At 50.3% G+C, this 14,599-nt stretch overlaps 1 long non-coding RNA gene across 2 annotated transcripts; it reads left to right on the top strand.

The window, feature by feature from the left end:
- Positions 1–876: 876 nt before the first annotated feature.
- LOC120600656 (uncharacterized) lies at positions 877–12,610 on the top strand. 2 transcript variants are annotated; one of them, XR_005652250.1, is made up of 4 exons: positions 877–5,082; positions 5,637–5,691; positions 10,778–11,623; positions 12,330–12,610. It is a non-coding gene; the product is annotated as an uncharacterized LOC120600656 (long non-coding RNA). The 2 variants fall into 2 exon arrangements; XR_005652249.1 differs by having other exon boundaries at positions 877–5,691.
- The last annotated feature ends 1,989 nt before the right edge of the window (positions 12,611–14,599 follow it).

Genomic DNA, 14,599 nt, shown 5'->3' with positions numbered 1-14,599 from the left:
TTGTAGCTGCTACACCCGCTGACCCTGATCCTGAACCTCCAGGCTGGCCTGCCACAGCACCGCCAGGAACATCCAGGCTGCCCGACCCGCTGCCTCCCCGCGTAAGTGGTCGGGACGTTTGGCTCCAACATCTCCAGGGCTTTCTGGACGCAGCTTTACTCCATCCCCAGTCCTGCGTGGGCATTCACGTGGCCAGATACGGGGCCATGGGATACCCCTGGGAGGCGGGGAGGGGGACACATGTCCTCCACCCAGGAACTGTCCGGAGCTCTGGGGGCCGTACACACCTCATCTCACCAAGTGTCAGTACCGAGCTGATCGAGAAGGGAAGGTTCGATGGTGAGACGCCCAGTTGGAAGAATGCACAGAGGCCGCCGTGAGGATGAGACCGTCGGCATCCACTTTACTGTGGAGCGCACTTCTGCTGCGGGGAGTGTGGTCCTATTGGGGGGAGCGCGGTATTGTGCACGCTTCTTGTGCTCCCCTTCTCGTGCTCCCTTTCTGCTCCCCAGGGGACCACGTGGCTCTGCACACAATAGAGTACAATAGTGGCCTTCTGCCACACATGCGTGATATAATAAGCTGAAGTATGTTTACATATTTTAGGTGTAGGCGCCCTGCTACACTAATGTAACATTCTAAATCCGGGTCTTATTCCTAGTCGCGGGCCTGGATCACAGCCAGACCTGGGACCTGCCAGACCTTGGACCAGCTGGGCCTGGCGCCTACACTAGTTCTTACTTCTCTTCATCCCTCTTTCTTCATATGATCGAAATAGAAATAATGACACCTCCCATGGTGCTGTGACGGAGGAAACAGAAGAGAGAATGTCTGTGGAGGTTTTTTGTTTTTTTTTTTTGCTGGCTCCCCCTGGCACGAGGACCCCAGGGGCTATCAAGCCCCTCCCCGCCTTTGCTAATCATGAAACCTCAAGAGGAGATCTATGTTTCGTGATTCTTAAGGGACAGGTGGGGCGGGAGTGAGGTGGTGGCCCAGATGCCCGCACCCCCTCAGATGACACTGACAAAGTCCTCCTGGTTTGGGTCCCCCAGGCCATTGATGATATGTCTGCTTTTCTACCTTGGAAGTCCCATCCACAAGAAAGGCAGAGGACTGAAGGCCCCGGGCCTGGGCACGATGTCCCTGCAGGCTGCAGGATGTCCACGCATTTACCAGGCTTCCAAGTATGGCAGGTGGCTCCCCCTGAAACGCTGAACCGGAGGATTCCGGAGGCAAAGAGAGTCTTGGGGACCTCATTGCTCTGATGAGGACCTGTCCATTCATTTGCAGAGGGAAGGGCTCCTTTGGGTCACGTGGCAAATTAAGGTCAAAGCCTATGGTTGTCAGACAGCTCCTGACTGGACTCAAATCTGGCTGAGAGTCATCACAGTTAGGATTAGGGAGAGGGTGGATGTTCTTTCCTGGAGGCTACATGCCCCACAGTAGGGGAGACACGACCTGAAACCTGGGGAGCTGTAGCCTCTCACCAAATAACCCCAGGACCATGCATGTCTGATCCCGTTAGCACAAGGTAAATTTAGGGAACATTCAGACAGGCAAACATCAGGGGTCAGCAGGCAGGCGTTGGCACTTTCCATGCCAGGTAAAGTCAGGGACAAAGTCCCAGCCGTTGGGTCTGCTCTGAAAGATTCAAGCTCATCCCGGGATATCTCAAGTAAGAGATTGTGTGTGTTTCACTGGCATCATTTTGCTGCCCTCTGCATTGCCCTCCTGGACCCCAGTGGCCTCGGGAGACCCACTTGGTTGCTCTGTCTGCGGCGTTGCAGTAGGAGTTGCAGGAAATGGTCCAGATCTCTGCAGCAGCCCCGGGGCCTCTTGGCAGGATCAAGTGCCACTGGCCTTATGGAGACCCTTGGTGGGTGCCTTGGCACTGGGAGCACATGAGCTGGGGGCCGGAGGCAGGCCTGGGCCATGCCCTGGCTGGTGGCTCAGAAAGGACAGTTCAGGAAGCATCTGTGACCAGATGACTTTGATATCTTATCTTTCCATGGCCAAGGACAGCCTTGCTCATCTAGGAAACATCCAGATGATCAAGGCCCCTCCATCACTATGACAGCTTTAGTGGAAAACGCTCTTTGAGAGAGAAGGTCTTTTCACTTTGAGGAATGTCCAGGAGGCATCCGACAGCACAGTAGAAAAATCTCGGAGCCAGAGAGTGTAGGAGCCTGGACCTTAACCCTCGCTAGATTCACCCTGACATGGTCCCTACCCCATGCAGTGTGGACTGTGGGCCCCCAGGCCTGGCTTCCTTCCAGCTCCTGAGTGCCAAGATCTGTGCCCATCAGGCCATCACTCCGCCTCTCTCTGGAACACTCTGCTCCTCGTTCCTCCCACGCGGGCCCTTCCTCACCTTCCAGGCTCACTTTTGAACACCTCTTGTTCAAGCAGGACCTGGAACAGCCCTTCCTAATCAACCAAGAAACAAGGTCCCCTCCCTGATGCCCTTTATAATGCTGATCACAGTATGTATGTATGTATTTGTTTGTTTATTTATATTGAGGTGAAATTCATATAACATTCAATTAACCACTTTAAAGTGTACAGCTTAGTGTCACTTACTACACTTACAATGTTGTGCCACAGTCACCTCTATCTAGTTCCAAACCCTTTCATCATCCAAAAGGAAACCCCATACTCAGTTAGCAGTCACTCCCCACTCCCCGCTTCCCTCAGCCCCCAGCAACCACGGGTCTGCTTCCTGTTTGTATGAATTATTTTTTCTGGCCATTTCATATAAACAGAATCATACATATGTAGCCTTTTGCGGCTGGCTTCTTTTCCTTAGCATGTTTTCGGGGTCCATCCACCTGGGAGCATACATCTGTACTTCATTTCATTTTATGGCTGAATAATATCCCGTCGTATGGGCATCCTGCACTCTGTTATCTGTTCATGGACCTTTCGATTGTTTCTACCTTTTACTTCTGTTAATGTTCACGTACAAATATTTGTTCGAACCAATTTTTGATTATTTTGGGCATACATTTAGAGAGAATTGCTGGGTCAGATGGTAATTTTATGTCCTACTTTTTGAGGAATCATTATTTTTGATGTCTTCCTTACCCCTAGATATCTAGACCTGCATCATCCAATACAGTAGCCACCAGCCCCATGTAGTTATATAAATTTAAGTTAGTTAAAATGTAATAAAAGATTCAAATCCTCAGTCATACTAGTTACGTTTCATGTACTCAGTAGCCACATGCGATTAGTAGCTACTGTGTTTCCATCATGCCAGGAAGTGCTATTGGACAGCACTGGTCTACACTGTAAGACCCTCCCTGAGGGCGGGGGCCAAATCTGTCTGGTTTACCACATATACCCAGTGCCTGAGAAAATGCCTGCGCACGGGAAAGTTTTTTGGTTTTTTTTAGGAAGGAAGGGAGGGAGAGAGGGGCTGATTCCCTCATTCGATCTTCTCAACAAAACTCTCAGGGAGGCAGGAAAAAAAAAACGACTTTCCCTTCTTTTGCAGATGAAGAACAGGCTGAGGGAGTGAAATCTTATACCCAGTGTCATGGAGCTGGTTCAGATCACAGCCCTAGGCTCCCCTCCCCCACCTCTCTCCACCAGCCGACCTTCAGCAGCTCCTGAGATGTCCGGACAGAATTGTGAGGGGGCAGCCTGGGGGGCAGCAGACAAATCAATCTGGCTGTCACAGAGTTAGGGCATTTTTCATCTGAAAAGGACTTCGAGCAAGACCTTATTCATTCTCCATATTTTCCAGAGGAGGAAAGTGGCCATGAGAAGTTATACGTGCAGGGGATTGCTTAAGAGGCAAAGAGGCTGGGTTGGGACCAGTACTTGGAGGGCTTGGGGGGGCAGGGCTGTGGCTTTAGGGGAATCACAGGGTTTACAGCAGAGAGATCAGTTTCACGGTCTCTTAATAAGAACAGTCTGGTAGCATCCACAGGCTGGACCAGAACAAACAGACTGAGGGAGAGACCAGCTAGGGAACACCTGTAACCTGAAGCAAGATAGGGCAGCAAGGGTGGATGGGAATCAATGAACTCTGAATAGCATAAAAAAAAAGAATATTGGCATGAGTGGGTGACAGAGAGGGCTTTAAGGACCTTGAGTTTTTGTGACTTGGAGCCAGGAAGTATGATAATACCCGTCAATAACAGAACATTCGAGCTGGAAGAGAGTTTCTAAGTGATGTCTAATTCTACCTCTTTGTTTTATTACTGGGGAAACTGAGGCCAGAAAGGTGAAGGGGCTGGCTTAAAGCCACACCACGTATAAAAAACGAGACTGGACACCTGGCCTTTAGTCCAGTGAGGCTTTCATTCCATACCACTGAGACTTCTCTGATCTCATTTCGCCCCAGCCAAGACCTCCCGACACGCAGGAGCTGCCGATAAACAGATACTATTTGGCTTGAACTCTCTCTAGTGAAATCTCACTAGATCACGGATTATGTAATGGATGTCCAAATTTAAACCAAATCCAAATCTTTCATCTCATACTCTGAGGACTGAAAAACATAATCTGTTCTGGCAAAGAACTCATACCTTTGTGGTTTGGGGCACATGACTTATCACCTCTGTCTCCACATGTCCCTGTGTAAGAGGAAATGCTAGAACCTACCGCACAGGTAGAATCTCATCAATGAGCTATAAGTGGAAAACACCCAGCCTAGTTCTAGTGTGTGCTATAGCTATTTAAAACTCTTTCCTTTGCCTTCTCCAGAGCAGAGCAGAGCCAATTAGTCTGGCTCATCATAGCATCAGGCTGGCTGAATCAGGGAGATCAAAGACATGAAAATTCCTTGAAAACAGAATACCACTGGTGTGGCTAACAGCACAATGCTATAGCGTGACTGAATCAGGTTGGGGGATATTTTTCATGGAAATTGGGTAGAAGTCAAGACAGTACCTTGACGAGTAAAGAGGACACTTGCGGCGCATGGCGTTGCTAACTTTGCAGGTACCGTAGGGGTGCTGACCATGACCAAGCCTCCTCTTGCTCCTGTCCAACCTCGGGGACATAGTCACAGGAGCAGGCGGAGGAGGAGTCACCTTTCCTACCAGCTCATAGAGCAGGCCTCCTGGGGACGAGGTAAGAGTTTGAGACTTACTTCCTGGGTTAATTACCAATAAGTCTTGTGGATGATCAAGAATGCGAAGTCCCCCAGGATCACTCGGAGCCTATACCCTGGAAAATATTCTTACCAGCCTGCTGCTTCTTACAGTGCAGCATCCACTCGCTCGTGCAACGCACGCGACGCCCGGCGCTTAGTATGTGTTGAGTTTACAGTAGTGGGCAAACAGACCTGGCCTCAGCCCTCGAGAAGTTCCTAGTCTAGTGGGAAGGAAGAATAAGCCAGTAAACAAAGTGTGACCACCACTGTGAAGCAAACAAAGAGGGGGATGGGCTAGAGAATGAAGGGTGGTCGGGGATGGTGGGAGGTGGTTAGGGAAAACTCCTTTGAGACGTGGGTTTTGAACTAGACCTGGGTGGACAGAGAGGAGAAACGGTTTAGGCAAAGCCAGCTGTTTGGGTAAAGGCCATGAAATAGGGGAGAATTTGACTTTTCAAAACCAGAAAGCAACCTTGAAGTGAAGCGTTTGGACTATGCTAATAAACAGATATTATTTGACTGTTTTTGGCAGCAGAGTGACGGGATCCAGTGTATATTTGAAGATCGCTTATGCCGAGAGAAGCAGGGTGAGTGTAGGAGCTGGGAGACAGCAGGAAGCTTCCGTGGGGAGGGAGAAGAAGTTTGGAGGTGCTGCTGTAACTGCAGACAGGTTCGCTGGGGGCTGGATGCTGGGGGCTGGATACAAGGACGAGGAGGAGGGTTCCCCATTCAGCAAACTGTCCATAACAGCCGCAGGCTTCCAGCACCATACTGGGAGCTGATTAAGAGCTCGCTAAAGCTAACCACACTCTGTAGCAGACTCATAGGTTCTCTCCTGCAGTGCTTGGGGGGTGAGCCGGCAGCTCACGGCTCAATCGCAGTGGGCCAAGCAGGGATAAGTGGACAGATCAGGGCTTTAGAAGAGACCAACCTGGGGCCGAAGGCTCCTTTGATGTTCTGTGTGCAGTGTGCCCAGGAGCTGGGGAGTCGTTACTAATAGCGCAACCTGGATGTGGCCTCCCATATGAGCGCTGGCTTATTGCGTCTATCTGTGTAATGGTAGGACTTCGGGCCCTCTGGGTTAGTGTGCGTCCAAGTCTTTCTTCATTGTCATACCCCTAAGAAGCCATTTCAGACATGTCCCCCAAATTGTAACCCCCTCTTAGAATTTTATTATCCCAGATAGCCGTTTGTGTATTGTATGTGTCTCTGCGTTTATATGTAGAAAGGATGCGATTTTATTTTTATTTTTTATTTTCGCAATTTTTGCCCTTCTGGGGACGATGCCGCTCCACTGGGAATGCACGCCGTAAATCAAAGTCTCTCCTAGCTGTTATGGGGCCCACAGAGAGCATCTCATACGCCTCACCAGCACGTCCACTTTTCCCTAAAGAACTTGCCTTGCTGCCCATGCGTCGTGCGTTCTGCAGAGGGCCCTGCGACCCCAAGGTTACCTTCCCACACTCCCAAAGCAGCAGAAACCTCGAGGGGCTAACCACACCAGGTTCCCTGCAGATCTCATGGCCCCTGCCGATGTCCCACAGAAAGGAGGGGCATGCCCTCATTCCCCCTGTATCCTCTGTCTCCGGGCCAGGGGCAGCACACGTGCCTTTAGTCTCAGAGATCTCATGAAAAAGATCCTTCAGCCGGGGCTGGCCTGGAGGCTGGCTGAGCAAGACACTGCTGTCCCTCCAGCCCCCCAAGACTCCCCAAATGTGCCCTTTTAGCAACTACAGATCAGCAGCCATAGCCAAATCCCAGCCCAGGCTTGGCTGCCCTTTACCTCCCAGTGGAGATTTCAATCTGCCCTCACTTGCATCAGTCATCTTATCATGTGATGGCAGTCCTTTTCACGGATGAGATACCTGGGGTTCGGAGTTGAAGAAGGTACGGAGTGAGTGGTTCCAAGGCCTAATTTTGCAAAGCATCTGCAGCGATGCCTCCACCTCGGGGAGCTCGACTGAGCTCCGTAGTGCAGGCCTCACCTCAGCGCCTGGCTTCGAATTGTTTGTTAACCGTCTGCTTACAATTCCGGTAAGTACAGGAATCGGCAGGAAGCGTTGAGAAGTGTTTCTAGCAATTTGATGGAAAAATTCTATGCCCACGAACTCTAATAATAAAAACTTCTGGCCTTAGATATTGGTTTTTTGGGGGTGTGGGGTTTTGGATTTGGTTTTTACTTTAGGTTTTCTATTGATTGATTTTTATTATATTTACAAAAATGTCAATCTTTGACAGGTTGGAAATTTCTTTATTTACTTTTATTTATTTATTTATTTATCTATCTATCTATTTATTTATTTATTTATTTAAAAAGCTGGTCCTTCACCACAATAGTTTGAGAAGCATGGTGTGGAGGCCGCGTTAAATGATATACACACATGGAAGGTCTTTGACCTCAGGATTAAAGAAAGAAAAATAACATGTGATTGTTTTACCAGACTAACAGGTGGATGGAGCTCAAAGTTCTCTCTTTCAGCCTGGGGAAGACAGAGCCTCAAGGTCATCAAGCCTGGCTCCTGGGGAGTCTCCCAGCCCCAGGATGTGGCTTCCCACTACTTCATACTTACTTCTGGAGGGGACCCAGCTGCTCTGCCCAGCAATGGGGCCACAGGCTGGACTTGGGCAGTGCCTCGGAGAAGGGGCAAGTCATAAACTTAGGAGATAATTAGAGGTGGAGTTGAGCTAGAAGACCCATGGGATCTCTTTGAGGGTGTGAGAGGGTGTAGGTTTGAATTTGGGGGCTCATAGCAATGGCAAACAAGGATGAGAAAGCCTCTTCTTGAGCCACACTAGGGGTTAAGGTGAGCCACACTTACAACCTCTCCTACGGGAATGCAGGCCCTTCGTGTTTGCCAGCCTACTGAGAGTAGTCCATAAAGGACTCACTCCCACGTGATCTCGAAATCTGGCAGGTGATTCTTCCCACGGCCAGGGCCAGGGATGAGCTGGCCCTCTGCTCATACTGCCCCCATTGTCCCCTCAGCTCAGCCAGCTTGAAGTGGCGCCTTTAACTTAAAGCAACGTGTTGCTCATAAAGAAAGCAGAATCCCATATCAGAACGTAATTTAGAGATTATCTATTTTATAAGAAAGCAGTCAAGAGACGCAAAGTAAGGACGATGAACTTGGGCCTCTTTGACCCCTTTTGGTGTTCTTCCTACAGTACACCAGTCATCTGGTTGTCCTCTGCTTTGATTGGCTTCCAGATAAAGATGGTTAAGGGTATTAAATGATAATTCCAGGGCAGGGTGTCATCACTCCTGGGGGCAGGAGGTGAAAGATGATATTCCATTGTCACAAGAATAGGTCATCCAAAGTCTGAGTAGCCTTTGTGCAGCTGAGGCAGCTGGTGGCTGCTGCATTTGAGTGATATGCGATGTATTTTATCCAGGATTTTTAGTTAATGTCAATGAGAGGACAGATCTAGATGCCTGGACCACACTATTAGAAACAGGAACCCCTCAGATTGCTAACTGCTAGGTGATTTTGGACAAGTCAATCTCTGGGCCTCAGTTTCTCTGTCCTAAAAGTAAAACCAGACAGTTGACAGGCTCTCCTCCACTCTTAGTTACAGTATTCCTATGCCTTGTCCAATCTTGGCCACACCTTGGCCTGTGTACCCCAGGGGGGCTCCCACCCAAGGGCCCGTGGCAGCACTCCACCTGTGTTCAGTTCTGCTCCTGTGGCTACCTGCAGCTGCCTTCCCTGGCAGTGCTTCCTCTGCCTCTCCAGAGCCTCTCAAAGTTGGTCAATGCACAAACCAGACTCCGAGGACCTGATAGTGAACATGGGAGGGAGAGCCACCGATGCACAACAGCAGTCCCGCCCAGCTCTGCTCGTCGACTCCCAGAGCCTCCCCCGCTTTGTGCCCCCCACCCCCCCCTTCACACACACACCACACACACACACACACACACACACACACACACACACTAACAGAACCCTGGAATAGAAAGCAAAAGACCTCAACTCTAGTCCTGGCTCTGTCACCACCCATGGCACAATCAGATGATTAGATGAGATGCTAAATAGCCGACTTATAGATATGTGTAAATGTCATCTCTAACTACAGATGGGCATCTACATTATTTAACCTGCATCTGTAACAATTTGAAAGTGCTTTTCTACCCATTATATCAGGTGATTGTCACAACAGCCCTTTGAGGTAAGCAGGATGTGTATGTTTCTCTTTTTTACAAGTGGGAAAACTGAGCATCAGAAGGGTTAAATGAGTTGACTGTAGTGACATCAGTTTAGACAGAGCTTGTACTTTGGAATTAGACCTGAAAGTCAAATCTCCATCAATTACATTACTTCACTAAGCTTTGATTTCCCAACTGTATGATTAGACAATAAGTTCATGTTTGCTTGCAAATATGTTCTTTTCTTTATGTTACCCCATATTTGAGCACAAACAGTGAAAGCCAGCTGCATGATGAACCAAAGGTTGGAGGGTGGTGGGCCGGAGATTAGCCAGCTGAGGCCTCACAAGCCCCTACCCCAAGTGCATCGGAGCCTCCTAACCCTGGGTGTCTCCAAGGTAAGGGGAGAGGCCCCGGACACAACCAAGGGCGAGGGCAGGAGGAAACTTCAGTCCAAGTTCGGAGACTCCTTTTAGCCCTTAGATTCCATAAGCATCACATGATGCTTTCGTATGTTTTATAGTGTTGGATCACATCCTGTCACACGTATTCGTCTTGGTCACTGTCAAAATGGATTTAAAAGATTTAACACGGTGCTTAGTGCATAGTAAATGCTCAAGAAATGTTAATTATCAATGCTGATGGCCAAAAAAGAAAAAAGAAAAATATTAACAGTGGCACCAAAGACCTGACACCACTGGCACAATAACAGTAACAACGGCAATAATAATAAATCCCTTATATTGGGTATATTCGTCAACTGTCAAGAGTTTTTGGTTTTTATCGTATTTGTCTGACTTTATCTTTGTAACACTGGAAGGTAGGTATTATCTCCACAGATGAGGAGGCTGAGGTCCAGAGAAATAAAATGACCTGGTCAAGGAAGTTCGCACAGCCAACTGGGGACTAGAATCCAGGCTCTCTAATACCCATATTCTCTGGGGTCTAGCTCATGACCCATCGTGCCACTGCCCTTCCCTCACAGGGACACAGAGAGACACATTGTAAAAGGGCACAGCGATCTTATCTGATGTGAGAAGCAAAGATTAGACGCATCCCTCCAGCCCGGGTTCCCCAAGTATCCTAGAGCAGGCATCAGCCGTTCTTCCTTACATTGGTTCCCCACGGGATAGTCAGCTTTCTTTTTGTATGGATTGTCACGTCAGTTCCTCTCTTCAGATCTCAAGGAGGCTCTTAGGATTTAGTGAGCAAGTCCGATTTCCCCTTAGCTCATCCTTCATTATTCCTTCCTCCTCTTTCATTCTGCAGACTCATAGACGCGCCCTTTCGCAGTAAGATATCCATCTCCTTAGTTATTAGCCGACTTCATGATCAGAACCTCATGGAATGTTCCTACCATAATTTTGTACGAAAATAAAGGAACTCCCGCACCCGGCATTCTCTCTGATGACAGCCTATGTATTTTTAACCATTTAGTTTGGAGCTACGGGCAAGACCAATGTCTTCGGGGAACATTATTAATATTTACGTGCTTTCCCTCCTCACCCCATCCCTGCTTAATTCACTAGGTTATGACAAATGATGGGCAGGATGTTGTAAGAGACGCCTGCGGTCCTGGCAGGATGTCTGGTGCTCGGAGCAACAAGAACAATGGAAGCAAATGTGGACTTGCACATAAGGACACATTGCAGGGTGGGCGCATACGTCTGACCGATTCCGAGACTTCTTGCTCTGGGGACTAGAAAAAGATACATAAGAGGATAAGAAAAAGATGCCTGAGAAGAAATAGCCGAGAACACGGAGGTGGCTTTGAGGCTGAATCTGTAGCTTGTATCTACGAACCTTTGTAATTTAGCACCTATTACTAAATTACAAAGCTAGCATTGTTGTGAAACTTAATAAAAGGCCACGGAGACAGGGGTTGGGGATGTTAGCATTGCCAATCCTCCTCTCCCTTATCCACGTAAGTTAAACATTTCTAGACTCCGACTCTTCTTCCAAACCGTCTTCGCAACACGGGATAAGTCCCGGTAAGAGCTGGACTCAGCAAAATGACCTCACAGCAGTATCTGCGACGGCTGAGTGTTAGGACCCTCGGGGCAGTAGTGACCGCCATGGAGTAGAAAGAGCAGATGAAAAACACAACCTTTTTGCGAGGGCGGGAGACAACGGGAGAGAAGTAAAAGACGTTCTGAAAGTCTGAAGCGTGGGACCCTTAATAGAAATAAAGAAGTTCGCAGGAAGTGCTGAATTTTGGAAGGGGAAGATGACAAATTTGGTTTTGCACCCCAAACAGCGAAGGTTACACCTGGATGGACCCAGAGAACCCATGTGCTGAGACCTGTCCCTTGACTCAGGGAGGTGACGTCGAGTTTGAGGTGCTAGCGGGATATTCAGCTTCGTATGAATAGGAGGTGAGTGGATGTAGATTCGAGATGCAGAGTCATCTCAAGTGTGGTCCCTAAATGAGAAAGCGATGAGTGATCCAAGGGCCAAGATCCAAGGGGAGGGAGGAAGAAGAGGAACAAACGGAGGAGACACAAAAGCGGTGGCCCCGCACTAGAATCATATTGTGTACTGTCAACGAACCAAGGGGACGTGGCATTGCACGGGGAAATGGATGCTGGCTTACAAGACGCCTCTAAGAGGCCTGGGAAGGGGCGATTGGACTTGCTAGTGACCTTTCAGAGAGGGTTCTAAAAGGCTCGATGAGAGCTGAATCTGGGGTTTGCATTCTAGAACTCGGTCTATTTTGTGCCGGTTGAGGGCCAGACCTGTTATCTCCCCAACCATTTGCTTTCTCATCAGCAAAAATGGAGTAAGAATACCTGTGTTTGGCCTTTATGTGACAGGGTGAGATCAGATGGAGGATAAGGATAAGAACAACCATCTACTGAATCCTTACTCTGTACCAGGCCTTGTCCACTATTTGAGAGTCCTTTGCACACCCTAACCTATCAGAATTGGAGAAGACTGTAATGGTCAGAGAAATGAATGGGAGCCAGAAGTAGAGCCAGACAGGGTCGATGACTCATTCACAAAATTCAACAATAAATGGACTGTGAAAGATACTCCTCTGACTGGGAGGTGCTCTGTGTCAGTGTCGTATTCTCTCTTTAGGTGTCCTTCACTTTCCCTCTGCCTCTCCCCGATTAACCAGTCTCTGCGCATTCATGACTCTGCAAGTCACCAGTCCGTCAGCTGACATCAGAGACTCCTCGTGAGGGTAAGATGGAAAGCCCCCTCGGTGTGGAAACTGGTGACACAGGCTCCACCCTCCAGGCCCTGTCTTCCCACTCTGCCCAGCCTTTCACCCATTTGGCTGGTTGAGAAGATGTGGCCTCTAAGCCATCCAGGCTGCTCTCTTTTTCCTCTGCTAAAGTGCAGTGATGGCAACTCGTTCCGAGCAAGGTCTCCAAGAAGCTGGCAATTCTTGGTGCTGCTGGAGGGAGTGGAGGAGTCTGTGGGGCAGGAGGAACCCGTGGGAACTTTGTCCCTTTCTGAGACTACCCTTTTTCCAAGTGACTATGGGATTTTCTCTAAGGGAACAGTCTCATCAGTCCATTCAAGCAGTGAGATAAATAATAGAGTAGGAATAACGCGATGGGGCGGGGCAGTGCTTGCTGTGGGCTCCAGCCCTCTGAAGTTCTCTCTTGGTTCAGGCTCGTTCCTCATCTCTCTCCCGGAGCACCGCTGTGGCCTCTTCCGGGGTGTCTTCCCTACCTCCCATCCCAGATCCAGCCTGCCTCCTGAGTTCTCTTTCTACGTCACAGATCTGGTCGTAGCACATCCCTGCTTTATGAATTGTCCCACCTCCTCCAGAATAAAGTCCTCAGCATGAATGAAGGATGGGGCTTTATGACAGTGCTCTACAAGAGGCTGACCACTGTGGAAACGGCATGAAAGGGATCCCAGGTGCTCCTCTCCCCCACTGTCCCATTCCCCAAGGGTTGGCTAGAGTGAGCTTCCTATTCCACCCCATCCCCGCCCCATCAGGATGCTCCCCAGCAAAGAGTCTGCAATAGTTTCTTTCCACTGACCGCATTAGGAGAGAGGCAGGGTGATGTCTGGACGAGGCCCAGCTGCGCCACTTGCTGACCATGTACATTTTGCCATTTCATGGTTTTGAAACCTGTTTCTCCATGTTTACATGACACAGTATGGGTCCTGTTTACCTCACAGGGATCAGGTGAGAAGCTGACGAGGAGTGTGTCACCACTCAGGAACCTGGAAATCATCCCACTGAAATTTGAGGGCCCCTCATTAACTCCTGATTCCCAAGACCCTCCTCAGCCCTCACCTCTCTCTGTTCATCTTTTCTTCCCATTTGTCCTCGGCCAGCCTTGGCACCCGGCGGCTCTTGGCCAGGCCGTTCCTCAAGGCACTGATCCTAAGCAGCTCCATCCAGCTGGGGTCTGGGGACCTGCCCCTCCACCTATCCTTCTGATACCCCCATATTGATTTCCTGGAGTCTGTACACCAGCGCTCGGTTAATCGTGTGTGGTCCTGTAATGCTCCCATGTTCCGTCTCCCAACTGGGCTGTGAGCTTCCTCAGTCCAGGGCTAGGACCACGTCTTGTTCATCGTCGCCCCCAGCCCCACATGCCCTTAGCACAAAGAAGCGGAACAGAAGTTCTTTCCCCAGATCTTCTGATTACAGGGTTCAGAGCTCTGGATGAGCCCGAGGCCGGCTCCTGCCTCCTGGGAGGCCGCCAGATGGCACCCGTGTGGAGAGCGCGGACAATGTAGAGATCCTGGAGTCTCGATCTCTGAGCGCGGAGGAAGGGCGTCAGCTGGCCAAGCCAGTCGCGGAGTGCAGGTCGCCAGCCTGGACGCTCCGCACGGCCCGCCGCAGCCGCGCGCGGCAGAGCCCTTTGTGCCAGCATCAGGTGCAAACGCCTGGGGCGCCGGACGTGCGCGTACGCGTCCGGGATCGCCGGGAGCGCGGCTGCCGCCCTCACTGGTCCAAGTTATCTGAGATCTCCCGCGCTCTGGGTGGGGGAGGGGCTAAGGAGGAGGTCCGACACGTAGCCAGCCTGGCCGCAGGGCTCGACTTGGTGCCGCGGGGCGGGCGGGCGGGGGGAGCCGGGGACCGCCGCTCCAGCCCGCTGGCCTTCGAAAGATCCTCTTGGGCCAATGGCAGGCAGGACGGCGCGCCCGGATTGGTGCAGACGCTCTGCTGATCACTGTGGAAACCCGGGCAGCGGAGAACGCGGGAGGATGCGGAGCCGGGGGCGGGGGGAACCGGTGGGGCGGGAGGAGGAGGCGTCGGGGCCCTGAGCACCCGCGAGTTTTTACTGCGGCAAAAAGTCCATCGCGGACTGGCGTGGCGGAGGGCGCGGGGAGCCCAGTTAGGGCACCGCGCCAGGTGGACACCTGGAGGGAAGTTT

The sequence above is a fragment of the Pteropus medius genome, unplaced genomic scaffold (genome assembly GCF_902729225.1).
Source record: "Pteropus medius unplaced genomic scaffold, Ma_sr-lr_union100, whole genome shotgun sequence".
Lineage (NCBI taxonomy): Eukaryota > Metazoa > Chordata > Mammalia > Chiroptera > Pteropodidae > Pteropus > Pteropus medius.
This window is presented reverse-complemented; position numbering and strand designations above follow the sequence as displayed.